The 22,827-nt window shown below is 36.4% G+C and overlaps 3 non-coding genes across 3 annotated transcripts; all 3 read right to left on the bottom strand.

Moving 5' to 3' along the window:
• Nucleotides 1-17,521: 17,521 nt before the first annotated feature.
• On the bottom strand, nucleotides 17,522-17,616 carry LOC126785523 (small nucleolar RNA snoR69Y). The gene has a single exon (XR_007671057.1). It is a non-coding gene; the product is annotated as a small nucleolar RNA snoR69Y (small nucleolar RNA).
• A 218-nt stretch (nucleotides 17,617-17,834) lies between these two features.
• LOC126785526 (small nucleolar RNA snoR69Y) lies at nucleotides 17,835-17,925 on the bottom strand. The gene has a single exon (XR_007671059.1). It is a non-coding gene; the product is annotated as a small nucleolar RNA snoR69Y (small nucleolar RNA).
• Nucleotides 17,926-18,013: 88 nt separating this feature from the next.
• Nucleotides 18,014-18,108, bottom strand: LOC126785524 (small nucleolar RNA snoR69Y). Its single transcript, XR_007671058.1, has one exon. It is a non-coding gene; the product is annotated as a small nucleolar RNA snoR69Y (small nucleolar RNA).
• Between the last annotated feature and the right edge of the window lie 4,719 nt (nucleotides 18,109-22,827).

Below are 22,827 nucleotides of genomic sequence, written 5' to 3'. Positions count from 1 at the left end.
TCTCAAAAACTCGGCTATTAAATGAATAAATTTCATTTAATAATTGACAAACACCAATATTAAACAATTACAAAACATATATGATAGTAAAAAAAAAAAAAGCAGAGAGAAGACCCACACCCGATTCACAGTTCAGATTTTAATACTTCAACAAAGCCTCAGAATATCCAGATAAAAAAAAGCATGGAGCAAGAAGAAGCATTACCTTGATTGGCCATCAAAGATAAGCACAACTGCAATTTGGTTCCCTGCTGTAAATAAACTACTGTTAGTGTAACATCAGTACAGCTGAAAATTACAGCAACATGTACAAAGACAATATGCAGCTAACCAGATCTTTTACTTTATATGTTTTAGTATAATTAGCTAAGTAGCCAGTTCATAATTATTTTGGTATTTATGGGTATTTATGGGTATTTACCTGCTGAAGACTATGTGATCAAGGGGATTGGAATACAATTGGTTTATCTGGTAGACACACATCAAGCCAGAATAATATGTCCTCCAAGGGATTGAAATATAGTTAGTTAATTTTGATGACACCCCTTACGATTTCATCTTATGGATTATAATTCCAGGTAATACTATGAGTTGTGTATAAATATTATATAGAATGATAACAACCCAACACTTCCCCTGTGAACTGAGTCAATAAAACCAAGTTGTCACATGGTAATGCAAACAAATAAGATGGGCCACTTTGTAATATTTCAATATGAATGCAGATGAATCCACCCAAAAAAGGGGGAAAATAACATTACAATTACGTAACCAAATACATTACAAACCTCAATTTCCCTACCAAATGAAATTAAAGTCCCCATCTTCGAACGAAAATTGAACCAATTAAACTTCTAAAATGTCTTCTTTAGAGAATAACCAAGACTTGTGAGAACAAATCCCATATAGAACAACGCTCAATTGGCTGACAGCCGAATTCAAAAACGAACAACCAAATTAAAGCTTACACAAAACTGAATCTGCAAACAGTCCCTGATAAGTGATAACTATCATTTATCAGTTTATAAATGATAACTACCATTTACCAGCTAGATTAATCTCTTGCACCGTTGGACCTGATCACATAACACGAAGCTCAATAATATCTTTTTTTATTTAAATTATGTTGTCACCTACTAAACTCTCAGGAAAACCTTTATTATTAGGAACAAACACTCATCACTAACCAATTAAAAATAATGCCAAAATTGATTGCACTCGAATTAAAAGAACACAGGCGTCACCCACTATGTTCAATCAAAAAATTCTAAAACTTCCCAAATTCTAGTATATGGCACCCCTGAAATCTTTCCATATTCAAACATGCATAAATTAAAACCAATGAAAGACATAAATACTTCCTTGTCCAAACCACTGAACATTGATATCACCCCAAATTTTAAATCAAAGAATAATATGATTTGAAGAGCATATTCCAATTAGCAATGACAATTAATTATCACGAAGAGTACTAGTTTGCAATATATAGAAATTTAATAGACACATCAATCAGAGACAACACAATTTGCATACCATTTGAGCCAACAACAGTTGTTACAGCAGCATGTACATCTTAGTAAAAAAATCAAGAAAGCTTAACTACTCCTGCCTGTTCCGTTACCACGACATAATTCGACAGTAAAGAAAATTACATATAGAAGTTTAAATAAGAAAGAAAGAAACAGGAAGTACCTAAGAAAGAAATTCATCTGTGGATAGATTTAGAGTACTTACCAACTATTGCTTGCACACAGCCATGAATGAAAATTTAAATATAAGAAACTCTTTGTCATCCTTATCCTAGTGCACTCTTCCTCCATTTGCTAAAAGTTCCTTCTAATATTATCAGGAATCTATGGCTTTGTGACACGCACATTTATAATTTTGATAACTGGGTCATATCTGGTACAGTCAACGTGAAGAGTATCTTTCAACCTCTCATCAATCTGCAACATAAGTGTATATGAACAAACAAAAATGAAAAGGTTGCGGATATAATAAAGAGACAACATAAGACCAGGCAACAAAATCATACAACAAAAGAGGTCACCAAAATGAGATTTTCCAACATTTGCATAAAATAATGAATGATCCTAATAATCTAACTCCTCGATAGCACTAGAACCTCAGTATATATGCAGAATACCACATCACTTAATCAACAACTATTTTGTGGAAAACTACACTAGCAAATATGATTGGCCACTAAGTGGACAACATAAAATCCAATGCCAGAGCCAATAAAAATAAATTCCCTAAGTTATGTAACAATCCTCTGGTTTACAACACAAACCAAAAAGGGATAGATGTATACTACTGGTGTACAAAAACATACACGAATAAATCATTATTAACTCTTTATAAAAGACTATGAAGTTTAGGACTACAGCTTACCTGATCAAACACATCAATATAGATCGACATCTTGAAGAGAATTCAAGCTGCAGAACTGATTAATCTCATAGATCCATCTCTTGTCATAGTGCACACCATAATTGAGAAGTGTCATGTACACATATTCCTTACGCAGTTTTTTCACCACCTGAAAAAAGGCAGCCAAATCAGTGTATATAGATTGCGACTATTTGCACATTACATCTTTCTTTTTTTTTGGCATTATACGTTATCACATCTCAATTGACATTAACAGTAATGGCTCATAATATGTACCTCAATCATCTCAAAGTCGATCATGACCCCTTTTCTACCGCATGGAATATCCCTCACCTGAAAAAAAATTACTAGTGGTTAAAGTGAAAGATTGGAAAGACAAAATTATCAATCTTCAGAGGTTCGATCAGAAAATTACTTGATCGATCTGAAGGGTGACTTGAACATGGTCATACTGGGTTATTAGAGACAGCTTGAGATGAAATCCTAAATTTTACAATAAGTGAGATATAGGCCAAGTTAAAGAACAATGCAAACGAGGAACTGTGCAATGCAAAGTACCTGTATCAGCAGTAATAGTCTTAAAAAGAACAACTCCAACATGACCTTCTGAGACATGATCCAAATTCAGATAGTCTCAATTCATTTATTTTCATAAATTTTCAATTACTCCATGTGTTGTCTACATTGTATCATCATTTAGGTTGATTGCAAAATGAATTTTTAATTTTGATTTTGTTTATTGAAAACCCAAATTCATTCAGCACACGTAAAGCTGCAACTCGAAATTCCATCAGATCCCCTTAATTGCTCAACCACTCAATTTATTTACCTTGTGTTCCGCAGTTAGTTTATAATTGAATTTATAATTGGCATTGCTGTCACAACCAAAACAAACCTGCCACAACCACCAACGCATAAGTTTCAACCACCAACGCATAGCTCATCTTATCCATCTTTTTAGCATCTTGTGCGTCAATTTCAAACACTGCAACACAAGACAGAATCAATCACATAAGTAAAACTATATACAGTGGTTGAATCTAAAATTTTGAGTTCATAAATAACATCCCAATCATTTAGTAATAATATCATCTGATATGCATTAATAATCCTAACATCAGCATGCAGGGTAGTAAGTCATATCTCAATATAATAACCGTGCAATCCAGGTTGATAAATGCAAGTGCAGAGGATATGGAGCTTCAAATGTAAACGAAAACAGAGACCCATACCTCAATCAGTTTGTTTTAATACTACACCCTTCTTCATCAATTCCCAAATTCTTCAGAGTTATGTACATATCACAGTGAGAAAGGCTCAAACGCAAAATGGCTCCCTTACTCGCAAGAATTGAGAAAAGAATGCAGTGTTGTAAATATCATAAACCACTATAGTCATAAGTGGGCATTTAAAAGGTTTTATAGTCTGGAAAAAAGAAAATTTCAAAAAAAAAGAAATAACACTGAAGAGGAGTTTGAAGAGTTATAACATATAATGGACCATAAACAACAGACTACGTGCCACACCTCATGACTGCCTCGATCTAATAAACTACCTGTGAATTGGCTACGAATGATCACAGCTCCACACAAAATGAAAATACGAGAATCCATGGAATAATATTGTAAAGTGGATATATTTTGTTACATGCATATCCGCTTTCTTTTCGTGATTCTTTTTATTGTAAAAGGTTATTGTGATACACTGCACACTTTGCTCAGATTTTGGGTATCAGATTAGTAGATTTTGATTCCTTACGTTCCAGTCATACATTTATTTAGCAAAAGGGTCATGAGCTACAACACTCAAAACATCTTTTGACAATTGAGGTAAAGCAAAAAACAGGCAAAGGCATTAGAGGATCTTAAACCATAATCAAAACTGAATTGAATTTTTAACTCAGTATGTTAAGGTAAACCTGGTAGTGCCGTCAAAGAAGAAGAGTGTTGGAAATGACACTCATTGGTAGGGAAGAAACTCCAGGCAAATTATCCCAAAACCCAAAACAAGTAAGCAAGAGCATAGAAATTCTAAGAAACCCATAAGCCAAAATAAAAACATTAACCAGACTATTATAAGTCGTTAAAAGCATGAAGAATGACATACTAAGGAGACTATCACTAAACGTGTACGTAATGATGCAACATTTGAATCTGAAGAAGGAAAGGTAAGAATCGATTCCAGAAGGGAAGATGAAAATTACTAGAAAGTTTCAGAGGTCAAAGATAAGAATCGTATATATATGAGCCAAGCAGTAAAACATGAACCTGATAAATTAATATGCACATGTACCTTCAAATTCTTTTAATAACTACCCCTAAATTTTAAAGAGGAGACACATAAATTCCATATAAGTTGAAAAACTTAAGCAACGTATTTAAATCAGTAGCTTCATCCGGCGTTATCATCAACCATAGTTCAAAGTCCGCAGATTATAATAAACTTGAAACTCAATTTATAAAAATTTCCAGATCAGTTAAACATATCCACTCCTTAAAAAACCTGAAACAAAATGAAAAATCAAATAATAAAGTAAACAACTGGTACTAACTTTGATGTAAAGTGGATGAAGAAAAATGACCGTAATGGATAGAAACTGCTCTTACTCACTATCTTCAAGCAAGAATGGAAATCAAATTACTAAAACCAAAATACAATTATACAGTCATAACAATTCACATCCAAAACTATATTGATCAGTAAAAATGTTTATCTAGAATCGTAGAACTTCCCTAAATAACCAGCATGTGTATTTAGACTTACTAAATAAGTTTATGAAAATATAGAGATCCCTAATTCATGTACACTTTTCATCAAGTTGCTTATGGAGATTTAAAACTGAAAAAGCACAATTTTAAGAGGCCATCTATTTTATTGATGAACATTACAGGTGAAAAAATTATCAATTCTCACCAAATTTGCAAAGTACAGTACCAACCTTACACAAAGAGGGAGAAGAAACAGATAGCAAAACTTTGGACTTTCTTAATCACAATACCACAATAAAACTCTGAAAAATTGATCTCCCTTCTTGTAAAATTGCCTCGCTCAAACAACCACATCAAATTGAATATACATCAGAATCAGTAATGAATTATCAGAAATCCCACTTCAAAAGCATGAGTTCCATCACTCATACAAGCAATAATTAGAAGCACATATACAAGCATAAATTATAAATGAATTTGAATTAATTTGGGGCATCTGGAATGCAAATTCCATCACTCACACACATGATAGACTAATTTTGATGTAAACTTTAAACTACATGTTACCATAATTCAATATGACCTCTTAGTTTCAACTCTCGACATGAACTTGACTCAATTGGTACACTAAAGATCGTCATCCCAAGAAAATAAAAATTAAGGAGGATAAACCAAAGCATAGTCATTGCCTACAAAAACCCAAAATAATCAAAAACCAAATCCTAGTTCAATTTTGTTACCCCATGTAATCCTCTTACTGAGTGTACTCTCCCATGAAACAATAAAAAAAATAAAAAATAAAAACAAATCACAAACACAATCATAATCAGCCATAGAATATTCATTATCAGGTCACTTACCACTCTGTTCTTTGAATCAAAATTTACAACAGTAAAGTTACCACACAAAAAATTACAAAATACAAATAAATTAAAAAAACTGATAACATATAGATACCTTGGGTAATCACCACGTACCATATAATAATATGACAGTCACTCATGATTAGTCCAAATTCATGTCAATTCAAACCCATTCCATCATCAATATTGAAATAGTTTGTAGAGACCGATGGAAGGTTGCTCACCTTACTGAAATGACCAATTGCTAAGACTTGCAGGCTTCAACTGCATGATCAGAGATCCAATTTTACAAAGAAGACATGACATATGTTCAATTCAAGCATGAACCAGGGAATCTAACCTTTAAGATATTACAATTCAATCACCCAGTTAACAGGCAGCTTTAATACATATATGTTGAGCAATAAAGATACTGCAATAATACCTTCAGCAGCCCAGAACATCACGGGTGAAGAATATGTAGTTCGGCTTATCCATCTTATTAGCATCTTCTGCCTGATCTATCTTTAATTTCAGACATTGCAAACCAAAATCCAAAGAAACAAATTAATCACAAATATTTTCCAATAAACTTCAATAATTTGATTTTAAAGGGTGGACAATTTATACACACCTACTGTAGAGTTGCGTCTCTTCATCTAAGTAAATTTGAAGTAATAATTATTGGTACAATTTTCATAAAGTGATGTAACCCTCTCAACTATCATTAATTAGAAATAATTTACAAAGCAGTCATCATATCAAACACTATTACTCTATAGAATGCAAGCTATGTTAGTAGCTCGTTTACTTTTCATTTTGTATAAACTATGGTCGAGTCATCAACTAACAAAACATGATACTCAATGTTTGAATTTACTGGAAAATTTGGAATGCAGGCTATGCGGATATATAAATTAATTTCCATTTGGTACCATCTATGACCAAGTGAGTCATCATTAACAAAACACAATACTCATTGCATGAAATAGATAGACATGACCCTTGCACTCAACAACAATCAATGTCAGTATAACAAATAAGTCATACCTGTAACAGAAATGGCTTGATACTGTAAGATTAAATGCAGTTGAGTCATTCCCTAATATCAAATATATGCAGGAAACATAGCAGCTCTACCCAATCAATTTCAAAATTTAAAACAATAATAGGAAAAATTTAAAGACATTACTTACAAATCCAAAAAACTTTCCCAAGTTCAGCTGACTTGTGCCTTCCTCAAATTCCAAGTGACACAGTACTAAGTACCAACAGTCTATATCCAAATGCAAACGGATGCCAAAACAAAACTGCAAAACCAAATAAAAGATACACTGATCCATTAGCTATACAACCCTTACTGAAAACATCTCCAAAGAAAAATAACTATCAAAATGCAGAATTGAACACAGAAATCCTGGATCATTAAAGAGGTACCTCCAAAATGCACAAATAGCTGAAAACTCACCTTGCAGCTTTAGAAAACTCACCTTGCAGCTTCAAGCATAGCTGAAACATTAACAAAATCTGTCCAAGAACATGCACTTTTGTGTAATGGATGCTTTGGAAAACTCACCTTGCAGCTTCAAGCATAGCTGAAACATTATCAAAATCTATCCAAGAACATGCACTTTTGTGTAATGGCGCAAAGGAGGTGGTAGCCTGCAGTCCCCACCAAAAGGTTCTGCTATCACAAAGTAGCCAGAATAGCACCAACCTACAGATGAGAACACACAACAGGTACTCATTAATAAAACACACAAAAATTAAATGAATTTGTAGCAATAAAAGAAGAAGGAAAAATCACTATCTAAATTCACAGTGTATATATTTCATCTACCTGCCTATTTCAGCTTGATAGATACTTTTATCGTTTGAATGGGAAAAAGAACCACACACCCATTGGATGACAAACAAAAATTATAAATATACCGTATATGACCTCTCACAAAAACCATAAGTTTTAATCACTGATATCTTAACTATAACTGACCACACATAGACTATAGTATTTAATCAGTGGTATCTTAACTAAGTGTAGTTAATTATCAATCACTAAAGATGTCAAATTGAATGAACCTCTGGGAATGGAATTATGTTGCTGATTTGTTGGCTAAAACTAGCACTCTTAATGCCAAGGGTATTTGCATCTTGAATGAACCTCCCCCTTTGATCATTGAACCTCTCCTTGATGACATTGCTGGTATTTCCAAGTATTGGAGTTTTAAGACCAGCGTTGCTAGTTAGGTTGTTTTAGTTATAGTTTTGTCTGGGCCTTTGGCCTCACATGTACAAAAAAAAAAACAGAGTAAATTTGCAATACATAGAAATTTAATAGACACATGCATACCATTTGAGCTTAACCACTCCAGAAAGCTTAACTACTCCCGCCTGCTCAGTCACTTGAAATTAACTCGACACTAAAAAAAATCATTTACAAAAATTTAAATAATGAAAGAAACAGGAAGTACCTAAGAAATAAATTCCTCTACGGAGGGTCAACTTACTTATCAACCATTGGTTGCAACACAGCCATGAATGAAAATTTAAATATAAGAAAATTCTTACCGTGGTGCACTCCTCCTCCATTTGCTCAAAGGAATTTTCAGTTGTGACACGCACATTGATAATTTTGATAACTGGGGCATATCCTGCTATAGTCATCCTCTCATCAATCTGCAACAGAAGTGTATAAGGTTGCCGATATAATAAAGAGACAACATAAGACTAGGCAATAATATCATACAACAAAAAAGGAATGCGATTTTCCAAAATTTGCATAAAATAGTGAATGACCCTAATAATTTAACTCATCGATAGCACTGGAACCTCAGTTGTAACAACCCTAAAATTTCGAGTATAAAAACTCAAAATATTAAAGTCGTACAACACCAAAACAATCTCAAGTAAATCGAAATCATTTTAAATGCACAGCGGACCATTACTGAGTTCACAATACAACTCAAACAACCAATTATTACAAACCAAATTTATAATTCAACGTTACATAAAATGGAAATGTAATAATTCTCACAATCTCTCACAACTCATAATTAAATTCTCACAAAGTCTCTCACACAAATCTATAATAAAACCCACACCACAAGCAGGAAGATGAACAACTTCGAGTCTCCGGAGTCGTCCTTCGATTTCCCACTAATCGACACCTGCAGTAGTATCCCCTACACCATCGAATTGGTGCACCGGGGTTCTAAACACAAACCCGGTAAGCTTCACAGCTCGTATGAGTAAAATAAAACAAAATATATCTCGCATATCAACATATACATCAAACTACGACTCAATAAATATAAATGCACTCATGAGTCAATGGACAGCCCATCTGGTTGTCCCAAAAATATGAAAATGAAAGTACTCATGAGAAATTGGGCAACCATTCTGTTACCCAAATGCATTTATAATACGGGTACTAATGAGCGCTGGTACACCTCTGTTACCCCTCACGTAGTACACCGCCGACGTTGGGCAACCTCCTCGCTACCCAACACCCGACATAGGGCAACCTCCTCGCTACCCTATGTCTGACATCGGGCAACCTCCTCGTTACCCGATGTCCGGTAGACATACTAGAGCTCTAACTGTATCGTAACTTTCGCCCGGCCAAAGGCTAGGTTCCGACATGCCACACACGTCCGAAGACTAATCCGAAGACATAAACACGTACAATAATCTACTCATTATTGTACAAATTTCATCACATACTCAATATATAATTCTCATCACCACTGTGATCATAATTCACAAACGAAATCCTAACAGTATATAATATAGCAAACTATATATATTTGTACCTATTTACCATTTATACAATATATATATAATCCACTTTATTATATACATGTGATATTTCTTAAACACGTCCGAAGACAAAATGATTTAACAAATCTCAACGTTAAAACCACGTACAATAATCTACTCATTATTGTACAAATTAAATCATATGCTCAATATTTAATTCTCGTCATCGAAATGACCAATTCCAATGAATTCATAACAGTATATAATATAACAAATTATATATATATGTACTTATTACCATTTATACAATATATATGTAATCCACTATATCATATACATGTCGTAATTCAATATTAAAAACTCTTGCAACATCTTGAATCTCCACAAGGGTAGATTCATAAATATGTGAGATTTTACTCACCTTATCAACTTGAGCGAATCTCCACAATTTCCGAAGATAATTCCTTTCCTTGATTTATCGATCACCTTGAAAAGATAAGAAAAGAATTTAGAAACGTTTCGTAAACCTTTAAATGCCGTAATAATAATAATTTGCCCTTCGAGAACACTGTTCACGCGCCGCCGCACGTGGCGGCGCGTGGGATACACGCGCCACTCGCCGTCGACCGCGCGTGGGGCCCACGCGCCGAGCCTAGGGCCGGCGCGTAGCACGGCACCGCCACCCCATTTCTCTCCTTTTCTTCCTCCTCTTCCTCCCCACGGCCTCACGCCGCCCCTAGACCCCTCCACGCTCCCACACGCGCTGCCCAAGGTGGCGGCATCTCTCCCAAATCCCACCTCCTCCGATCTCTTCCAAATCACAACCAAACAACCACAAATCGACAATCAAGCATCACAACAACCTAATCATGCTAACCCTCACCTCAATCAAGCTTGGAGACCACCGGAGTTTGGCTTTGACATGGCGGAGGAAACGCAGCAACTTGGAGATGTTGGTGGAGCTCCGGCGCGGCGCGAGAGGGTGCGTCCTCCTTGGGGTCGCCTGCGGGGGGTGGTGCGATGCCTCCTAGGCCGGCGGTGAGGACCACGTCTCCCTCAGATGGGAGATCGGTGGTGAAGCCGAGAGGGAAAAGGGAGAATCGGGTGAGAGGGAGAGAGAGACGGAGAGAGAGGAGAGAGAGTGTGGTTTCCAGAAATGGAAACCCTAATCACAAAAATGCCCTTTTTATACTCGTTTCGAAAATCGGAAACTAACTTCTGACGTTAATAACTTCCACGTCCGACATCCGATTCGAACGCATAACACGTCCACGAACTCGTATCGACGAGCTCTACAACTTCCATGAAGGAAGTTTTCGCAACCGAGCGACGAAATAAAAGTCGATATTTTCGTTCGGAAACGTAACGTTTTTTCTAAATAAACGTCCCGAGAACGTTTCCGTTTCTGTTTCGTAAAGTTGCAAATAATCAAATTCCTTTAAATTGAATTTCACAACTTTATAGAATTCAAATCAAACCAATTATTGTTTTGGAAAATAGGGTTATTACAATCTACCCCGCTTAAAGGAATTTCGTCCCGAAATTCAAGCTCACTCAACAAACAACTGTGGATATCTGGCCATTATGTCTGACTCTAGCTCCCAAGATGCATCACCCTCATCATGGTGACTCCACAATACCTTGACTAACTCAACTTCTTTCCTTTGAAGCTTTTTTGTGGATCTATCCAGAATACGAACCGGCTCTACAACAAAAGTGGCATTTTCCTTCACTTCAATGGTGTTATGATCGATCACATGTGACTCATCTGGTATATACTTCCTCAGCATGGAGATGTGGAAGACGTTGTGAACGCCCGACATGCTAGTAGGCAAGGCTAGTCGATATGCTAGTTCGCCCACCTTCTCAAGTATCTCAAAGGGCCCAACGTACCTCGGAGCCAACTTTCCCTTCTTGCCAAATCTCACCACACCCCTCATAGGTGAAACTTTCAAGAAAACATGATCGCCGATCTCAAATTCCACATGTCTCCTCTTCAAGTCCGCATAGCTCTTCTGTCTGCTCTGAGCGGTCCGGATTCTATCCCGAATGATCGAGATCTTCTCTGTGGTTTCCTGAACCACCTCTGGACCCATCAGTGCCTCATCACCCACTTCGGCCTAACAGATCGGTGAACGACATGGTCTACCATAAAGAGGCTTATAAGGTGCCATGCCAATGCTAGAATGGTAGCTGTTGTTGTAGGCAAACTCAATCAATCTCAAATGATCTTCCCAGCTACCCTTGAAATCTAGCACACATGCTCTCAACATGTCTTCCATCACCTGATTCACCCTTTCCGTCTGTCCATCCGTCTGAGGGTGAAAAGCTGTACTCATATCCAAGGTAGTGCCCATCGCCTTCTGCAAACTGCCCCAGAACTTCGAAGTGAAACATGCATCTCGATCAGAAACAATAGAAACTGGAGCACCATGAAGTCTCACTACCTCATCCACATATAGTTTCCCAAGTCGTCCCCTGAGTACTTCATCGACACTAGAAGAAAATGAGCCGACTTTGTCAACCGATCGACAATCACCCATATGGCATCATGACCCTTCTTCGATCTAGGCAATCCAGTCACAAAATCCATAGATATCTGCTCCCACTTCCAAAGAGGAATAGTCAATGGTTTCAATATGCCAGCTGGTCGTTGGTGTTCTGCTTTTACTTGCTGACATGTAAGGCACTTCGATACAAACTCCGCTACATCTTTCTTCATACCGTTACACCAGAATTGCTTGCATAGGTCGTTGTACATCTTGGTATTCCCTGGATGAACGGTATAACGTGATCGATGTGCCGTACGAAGGACCTCCTCCCGAAGATCATCACAATCTGGGACACACAGTCTAGCCCCAAACCTCAACCCTCCATCGGGTCCAACTCTCCACTCAGAAGGGCACTCATCAAGCATATCAACTACAAGATCTGCCAACTTAGCTTGTGAGAGTCTATCCCGCGCCTGACCCTGTATGATCCTCGTGATCAATGTGGGTTGCACCGTGACACTACCAAGAAAGACCCTTAGCACTGGAACCTCAGTTGTAACGACCCTAAAATTTCGAGTATAAAAACTCAAAATATTAAAGTCGTACAACACCAAAACAATCTCAAGTAAATCAAAATCATTTTAAATGCACAGCGGACCATTACTGAGTTCACAATACAACTCAGACAACCAATTATTACAAACCAAATTTATAATTCAACGTTACATAAAATGGAAATGTAATAATTCTCACAATCTCTCACAACTCATAATTAAATTCTCACAAAGTCTCTCACACAAATCTATAATAAAACCCTCACCACAAGCAGGAAGATGAACAACTTCGAGTCTCCGTAGTCGTCCTTCGATTTTCCACTAATCGACACCTGCAGTAGTATCCCCTACACCATCAAATTGGTGCACCGGGGTTGTAAACACAAACCCGGTAAGCTTCACAGCTCGTATGAGTAAAATAAAACAAAATATATCTCACATATCAACATATACATCAAACTACGACTCAATAAATATAAATGCACTCATGAGTCAATGGACAGCCCATCTGGTTGTCCCAAAAATATGAAAATGAAAGTACTCATGAGAAATTGGGCAACCCTTCTGTTACCCAAATGCATTTATAATACGGGTACTAATGAGCGCTGGTACACCTCTGTTACCCCTCACGTAGTACACCGCCGACGTTGGGCAACCTCCTCGCTACCCAACACCCGACATAGGGCAACCTCCTCGCTACCCTATGTCTGACATCGGGCAACCTCCTCGTTACCCGATGTCCGGCAGACAGACTAGAGCTCTAACTGTATCGTAACTTTCGCCCGGCCAAAGCTAGGTTCCAACATGCCACACACGTCCGAAGACTGGTCCGAAGACATAAACACGTACAATAATCTACTCATTATTGTACAAATTTCATCACATACTCAATATATAATTCTCATCACCACTGTGATCATAATTCACAAACTAAATCCTAACAGTATATAATATAGCAAACTATATATATTTGTACCTATTTACCATTTATACAATATATATATATAATCCACTTTATTATATACATGTCATATTTCTTAAACACGTCCGAAGACAAAACGATTTAACAAATCTCAACGTTAAAACCACGTACAATAATCTACTCATTATTGTACAAATTAAATCATATGCTCAATATTTAATTCTCGTCATCGAAATGACCAATTCCAATAAATTCATAACAGTATATAATATAGCAAACTATATATATATGTTCTTATTACCATTTATACAATATATATGTAATCCACTATATCGTATATATGTCGTAATTCAATATTAAAAACTCTTGAAACATCTTGAATCTCCACAAGGGTAGATTCATAAATATGTGAGATTTTACTCACCTTATCAACTTGAGCGAATCTCCACAATTTCCGAAGATAATTCATTTCCTTGATTTATCGATCACCTTGAAAAGATAAGAAAAGAATTTAAAAACGTTTCGTAAACCTTTAAATGCCGTAACAGTAATAATCTGTTACTGTTCAGCAATTTCTGGGTTTACGAATTATTGTTCACTTAGTACTATTCACTATATACTATTCACGTATTTACTATTCATGTATTACTGTACAAATACTCATCCATTACGTATTTATGTACGAGTACATACTGCTTATGTATTTCTGTACGTATAAATACTATTCAAAAGTACATACTGTCTCAGTAAATATTAATTACTGATTTACCCTTCTGAAATTACTTTTTACATTTACTGAAAGTAATTTATATTTACATTTACCGTACGTAAATAAAATTTACAATTACTGTACGTAAATCACATTTTTACATTCACCGTCCGTAAAAGTAAATTACAAATTTGCCCTTCGAGAACATTGTTCACGCGCCGCCGCACGTGGTGGCGCGTGGGGTACACGTGCCACTCGCCGGCGACCGCCCCTAGACCCCTCCACGCTCCCACACTCGCCGCCCAAGGCGGCGGCATCTCTCCCAAATCCCACCTCCTCCGATCTCTTCCAAATCGCAACCAAACAACCACAAATCGACAATCAAGCATCACAACAACCTAATCATGCTAACCCTCACCTCAATCAAGCTTGGAGACCACCGGAGTTTGGCTTTGACACGGCGGAGGAAACACAGCAACTTGGAGATGTTGGTGGAGCTCCGGCGCGGTGCGAGAGTGTGCGTCCTCCTTGGGGTCGCCTATGGGGGGTGGTGCGATGCCTTCTTGGCCGGCGGTGAGGACCACGTCTCCCTGAGATGGGAGATCGGTGGTGAAGCCGAGATTGAAGAGGGAGAATCGGGTGAGAGGGAGAGAGAGACGGAGAGAGAGGAGAGAGAGTGTGGTTTCCAGAAATAGAAACCCTAATTACAAAAATGCCCTTTTTATACTTGTTTCCAAAATCGGAAACTAACTTCTGACGTTAATAACTTCCACGTCCGACGTCCGATTCGAACGCGTGACGCGTCCACGAACTCGTATCGACGAGCTCTACAACTTCTGTGAAGTAAGTTTTCGCAACCGAGCGACGGAATAAAAGTCGATATTTTCGTTCGGAAACGTAACGTTTTTTCTAAATAAACGTTCCAAGAACGTTTCCGTTTCCGTTTCGTAAAGTTGCAAATAATCAAATTTCTTTAAATTGAATTTCACAACTTTATAGAATTCAAATTAAACCAATTATTATTTTGGAAAATAAGGTTATTATATCAGTATATATGCAAAATACACAACACTTAATGAATAACTATTTTGTGGAAAACTACACTAGTAAATAAGATTGGCCCTAAGTGGACAACATAAAATCCAATGCCAGAGCCAATAAAAACAAATTACCTAAGTTATACAACAATCCTTTGGTTTACATCACAAACCAAAAAAGGATAATTGTGTACACTACTAGTGTACAAAAACATACATGATTAAATCATTATTAACTCTTTATAAATAGACTATGAAGTTTAGGACTACGGTTTACCTGATCAAACACATCAATATAGACATCTTGAAGAGAATTCAATCTGCATAACTGATTGATCTCATGATGAATTTTGTCATTGGATCCATGTCTTATCTTGTCATAGTGCACACTATAATTGAGAAGTGTCTCATACACTGTTTACAACCTGAAAAAAGGCAGCCAAATCAGTGTATATATATTGTGACTATTTGCAAATTACATATCTCTTTTTTTCTTTTTTTCTTTTTGTGATTATCACGCTATCACATCTCAATTGAGTATCTTGACATGTTAATAGTAATGACTCATCATACTGTACCTCAATCTTCTCAAAGTCGAACATGACACCCCCTTTTGTACCGCATGGAATATCTCTCATCTGCAAACAAATTACAAGAGTTTAATGTGAAAGATTGGAAAGACAAAATTATCAATCTTCAGAGGTTAGATCAAAAAATTACTTGATCAATCTGAAGGATGACTGGAACATGGACATACTGGGTTATCAGAGACAGCTTGAGATGAAATCCTAAATTTTACAATAGTGAGATATAGGCAAAGTTAAAGACCAATGCAAATGAGCAACTGTTCAATATAAATTACATGTATCAGTAATAGTCTTTAAAAGAGCAACTCCAACATGACCTTCCGGGACTTGGTGCAAAATCGAAAAGCTATTGCTAATGGTTGATACGGATGGCAGCACTACCTGTAATCATCAGTCCACCCAATTATAACATTACAAAACTTGAGTGGCCAACTTACCGTAGAAAATAACAAAATTATATCCAACATATTACAACTATGACTCCAAACCACGCCTCACAACTCATTTCAATAGACCCTCTACAATGCTATGAAACCCTATTCAAATTCCTTCCTCGTTTCCATCATTTTATATGTTTGTAACATCCAAATTCATTGCTCATCTGCTTCCACTCATTATATGATGTAAGAGCTGAAACACAATCAACAAGTTCCCTACTGATGGTTGATACGGATGGCAGCACTACCTGTAATCATCAGTCCACCCAATTATAACATTAGAAAACTTGAGTGGCCAACTTACCGTAGAAAATAACAAAATTATTTCCAACATATTACAACTATGACTCCAAACCACGCCTCACAACTCATTTCAATAGACCCTCTACAATGCTATGAAACCCTATTCAAATTCCTTCCTCATTTCCATCATTTTATATGTTTGTAACATCCAAATTCATTGCTCATATGCTTCCACTCATTATATGATGTAAGGGCTGAAACACAATCAACAAGTTCCCTACTGATCCTACCTCTAATGTGTCCTAAGACAGTAAGACATAACATAAAACGCAGTCAACAACCTCCCCAGAAACAATGCAGGCAATGTAACACTTAACATAAACTATAAACAGATAATCTACCCTTTCAAGATCAGAAGCTTCAAAAGCGGGCAACTTCAACTGTTCAACAGAAACCACGAAGTCAAAGTACTGATAAGCAAACAAGGGTTCAGATTTCCAACTTAGCGATTGAAACGGCAATTGGCTCTCCACCACATAAAATGATAAAAATGATAAACATATAAGAACATGATATATGTCCATTCACACATAAAAGACAGATATATCACTTTAACTTTCTTTCTTTGTTTCTTATCATTAACCAAACCAAGATGAATATACATTAATGAAAGGATATCAATTGAAATACCATGGGCAATGATCCGGGTTATCTTGTTTATGTAGTGCATAGGATCAGAACATTTCTCCGACGAATTAAGGCAAAGTATGGATTCATCGCAAGACCTCAACTTCTTTCATTACATAACCAAACAATATTATCATTGATTTATCCTGAATTTAAGCTCATATATCTGTGGATAAAGGCTATTCCTGGACCACAAAGGGTCTCATAATGAGCTGGGATTCACATATATCATCATTGCAGTAACAAAACAGAAACAATCAAACATTGGCAAAAAACCTAAACATGGATGAATATTACTGCTTCAAGTAGAACCTGGGCTAAGATATATGTGACAAAGTCTATACCAAGACCACAAAAGGTGTCACATTATCATCATTGCAACCACAAGAACAAACATGAGTAAACAATGGCCTCACAAAACACCAAATCCAAACATGGATCAATATTACTGCTTCAATTAGAACCTGGGCTCAGATTATGTGAACAAAGTCTATTCCAAGACACAAAAGGTCTCATATTGAGCTGGGATACACATTATCATCATTGCAACCACAAGAACAAACATTAGTATACAATGGCCTCACAACCAAGCCCTAAACTTCTAGCATAAAACTATAGCAATGGCTTCTATGTCACATCTGAATCAAGGCTCAGATACATGTGGATAAAGTCAATTCCCAGACCACAAAAGGCCTCATAATGAGTTGGGATTCACATCTATAATCACTGCAACTAGTTTCTCTTCCTATTTCATAATTTGTAAAGTAACAGATTCATATCGGCCAAAAGAGTAAATGTTGTTGGAAATGCAAGATAAATACCTCATTGATGGCCAAGATTTTGCGCATTGCTCTTCATCACCTTCTTCAACTTCCTTAAGAAGTACCTAAACAAAACATCCAAACAAACATATAACCCAGGTCAAAATAAGATCTGAAAACACATAACCAACAATCAAAAGAACTAAATCGATATCACTATAAACAGAGTCTAACTAATGACTTAGTTTATATCGGGTTCTCTCTAAGATTTAAAGTTCCAATCTTTAAGTATCAAAGTTTCAATCTTAAGGAGTAAAAAAAAAAGCTTACCAAAACTTGGATTTGGCACGGACCTCATTGGTGTGCCACAACTTTATGCGAAAGATCTTGGGATGCTCATCCTTCTCAGTTAGGAGAGCTCTCCACACAACAAACCAAGTATATCATTAGAACCCAGAATCAAAAACACTTTTAAACCAATGCATCATAAAAATGGGAGATGAAATATGTAAAGTGTAGCAGGGAAACAAGAGTCGATGTGAAAACTGGGATGGGGGAAGAAGAGAGAAGAGGGTAGACCCTGAAAGGAGCCATTTTGAGACCCACAAAGCTTTCAAGTGAACCCACAAAGCTTTCAAGCCACTCCACCGACCCAAAAGAAGAAGAAAACCGAACAATCAAAACCCTAATTTTCAAACCCAAAATAAGAAACTTTCAAAACCAAAAGGAAATTCAATTGGTCGATTCAATAAAACCCAATAGTGTCTTATATAATTACATTACATAATCAAAATGAAAGGGAATGAAAGATGAAACCGACGAACCTGATTCTTCAGCCTTTCTTGAAGCCCTAGTGAAATTGTGCAACCCAGTTCTTCCGGTCCTCCATTACTCGTTTCTTGCAAAATCAGAACCCAAAAGCTCAAACCCACCAAATATCATCAAGAAAAGAATCACAAACAAAGAGGCAGAGAGAATTCAAGAACGTACTCAAATGCTTTGATCTGGGTATTTCTCTAGAACCTTAAAACCTCACAAACCAAAAAGATTTAGAGAGAGAGAGAGAGAGAGTTGAGAATTTTAGAGAGAAGGAAGCATGAAATTAATTCTGGGTATTTGGATTTTGAGGATCCTCTCAGGTTTTGGGAAATCTGAAATCCTAACGTCTCTATTTGAATGCAACGGCTAACCATTATGGCTTTCTTTCTAGTGGATTCCATTCAAGGCGATTTTACAGAGAAATAAGCGAGGTGGTGTTCATTCCTTTTTTTCTTTCTTTTTGGAGTCAGATTTATATATTATACAGTTACTTATTCTCCAGCAAGTAATCTCCACTACTATCTGAACTTTAATTTGCATTCGCTCAAGATTATTTTATTGTTTTCCTTTTTAGATATTGTTCATACAATTGACGGAAAATAGAAGGTAATACAATCAACTATTGATGGCATACTTGCAAGTTGCATCGATGACAAAGTTTGGCAAGAAGATATGCACATTAATTATCAAGCACATTGGAAGTATATACATAGAATTGAGAACTTTTAAAATCACTACTTTAAACCTTAATTTCATTTCGATTTGTGTTATCAACGGTGCGTATTTTCTATTTTTTGTAGGAACGATACGAAGAAAGTGCTTCCTATAAGAGAACTAATTTCAAAGGGTGAACAGACACATTTAACAAAAGTGTTTCAGTGTATTCAATTAGGTGGCACAGGGAGACTACAAAAAAAAGTCTCAATATGTTCATTTGCTTGGCCAATGGGAATATAAAAATAATAATAATAAGAGTAATGATCTTAGGAGAGTGATTCTGAAAACTGGAACAAAACGAAAGAAGAATAATTATATGTTTTTGATTAGATCTGGGGGGTCCTAAGTCGATCCGGACTTGCTCGGATTGGCTCGGCGGCATTTAATCCGATTTGGTGGTTTGTTGGATCATTGGTCTTGTCAGTTTTGAGTGGTGCTAATGTTGGACTTAGCAGTGGCAGCGGTGATGAGGGGGGAGAGATGAAAGCTGGGTGCCTAGGTTCTCGGGTGCCCAAAGTAGTATTGCTTGGGCCTTCGCTTTCTAGGGCCTAGGTTGAGGAAGGAACTGTATATAGTGAGTACCGATGTTACCCTTGCAGGGATGCATGGCGGTATTTTCCTTTTAATTCTGTTGTTTCCTTCATATCTATAGGATGTTTGGTTCTTTTTGTTTTGATCATGTGTGAGATGGCTTGTTGTGTCTTTGGTGAGGAAGTCTAAGTGTGCTTGTACCATAATTGCGTGTAGGAAAGTAGCAGACTTAGATCCATAAGTTCGCTTAAGATATGGTTGTCTCTCTCACCCAAGTGGTTGCTAGTTATTTGCTTTGTAAGGATATTGAAATGGTTGTTTGCTTCCAAAAATAATAGTCAAGTTTTTTTCTTCTCTTAAAATTAAACTTTGTGAATAAAAATATTTGTAACTGTATTTCTATGTGATTACCACAGTCACCGGTATGAAAATGTACAGCAAGAGTTGATGTCTCATTCTATTTCTTACAGCACAAGGAAAAAGTAACACAACTAAAGGATAGTCTCCCAAAAAAAACCCTAGCCACATGAGTACGTCTTTTCTCGTGTGATGACTTGCTCAATTACTCGACATCAATATTTAACCCTGTAAGCATCGTTAGTAGTATAAAGTAAAAGGGTATCGTTCACAAACCGGGGATCCAGCCAGGGCTTAGGATCACATCAATTAACACGAATTCATAAAGATTTTAAGGTTTGAGATATAAGTTTCGGATTGAATCATAAAAACAGTAAATAAAACCTAAACTAATATATACATGTGATCAACCAACCAACACATAAACAATCACCAAACAACTCATATAAAGCTAACGAAAATCAGATTCTAGTCCTCCTTTAAGAATCATGTCGAGACACTATCATGAATAACTAAGGTTGGATCATGCAATTAGGGTCCTAAGCAGTAACCTAAACACATAGACACTTAACACATTCGATTCTTCCCACGCGGTCTTAATCGAAATCTAACATGCTTATCCTACCATACAACTCCGAAGACACCCATATTGAATTCATTAAGTATGTCACCTACTTCACCCCCAATCATGCAATTTCGAAAATCATATAGAAAAGATAAACATGTCCATAGCATAAGTCATAAATCCAACAACCTACATATCATGCTACAAGCGTATACATAACATAAAGATATCGAAATCACTCAAGAACAAGGCACGGCATAAACCAAAATCATAGAACAAAAACCTAAAATCGCAACCTTATATAAATTGAATCAAGTAACTATTTCATAGACAAAATCGAAACAAGATTACACTACACAAATCGCAACTCATCCAAGAACAAGATTTCCTTCTTCAACTAGGCCGGCCTCTTCTTCTCCTTCTTCAACTCGAACATGATTTCCTTGTCTCACTAGGAATGCATCTCGACATCTCTTCTTCCTTTCCAAATATGATTTGTCTTTCCTGAAAAGAAATCGACGATTAAGGAATATGAAAGAATGAAAATAGGAAAGTAGAATCATAGTCGAGTAAGGAATCCTAGCTCAATAAGGAGTTCTAATACTTAGCACAATTTCATCATCAATTCATTCAAAATTCGAAATAGCTCTCCTTAGAACATAGAAATGACAAATATGAACCTAAAACAACTAAATAAGAAGTAACAAAGCATAAGAATAGGGCATATATACATTAGGAACATCACACTTTGTGCTCCTATCAACAACCCCACACTTAGACTTTGCTAGTCCCTTAGCAAACACTAAAAAGGGAAATCAAAACATAAAACGAAAATAAAGCAATTAAAACTAACGATACAACATTCTAATGCCTTCAACATTTTGTCTCAGAGATCTTCAAACTCATAGCATCAAGAATAACACTCAATCGAAAATATATAAGATGAATTCAATGGTTAATAAACATGAGATTTCGTTTAACAAGTAAGACATGGCAGAAACAAAAGTGAAATTAAGCTCGACATGTTCAAAACAAGTTCAAATTCAACTCACAGGGGATATGCACTCCAAATCTTTTCTCTCAAGAACATGGCATATGCTTAAAAGCTTTTCACTCACGAGAGTTATAAACATATAGTGAAATCGAAAACCGTCATGAAAGATACCAATCATATGCACAAATGAACCCAAACCATATGCTTACTCATGAAACAAACTCCACAAATCAAGAGCTACTCATTTTAAAAATCATGCGGATCTTTAGAAAAGGGTAGGCTTAGGCTCGGCATGGATATATTTTCGAAGTAAAGGAATCACAAAGGTCATCCTTAAGACTTAGCAGAGCAAAACATCCACCTTATGTCGCCATACTCCATAAAAACAAGGGCCAAATATCATCATTTTGGACCCATTCTTCACTTTCAACATTGTGAAAACGAACAAAGACTAAAGTATACATCATTGAGCCTTCAACAAATACATCACAACTCCAAATTCACATAAACAAAATACCATGCCGTGACATCATTCAATCTTTTCATTCATTTTTTTCTTTCTTTTCTTGCCGTGTATCATAAATGTTTTCTTTCTTCTTCTTTTCACACGGCATCAATACATTTTTTCTCTTTTTCATACTCTTTTCACGGCATAACATACATACAATAGCGTAACCCCACACTTGAATCAAATCATCACTCCATATTAACA

This window comes from Argentina anserina, chromosome 2 (genome assembly GCF_933775445.1).
Source record: "Argentina anserina chromosome 2, drPotAnse1.1, whole genome shotgun sequence".
Classification (NCBI taxonomy): domain Eukaryota; kingdom Viridiplantae; phylum Streptophyta; class Magnoliopsida; order Rosales; family Rosaceae; genus Argentina; species Argentina anserina.
The sequence above is the reverse complement of the archived record's forward strand: the minus strand, read 5'-3'. Positions and strand labels throughout refer to the sequence as shown.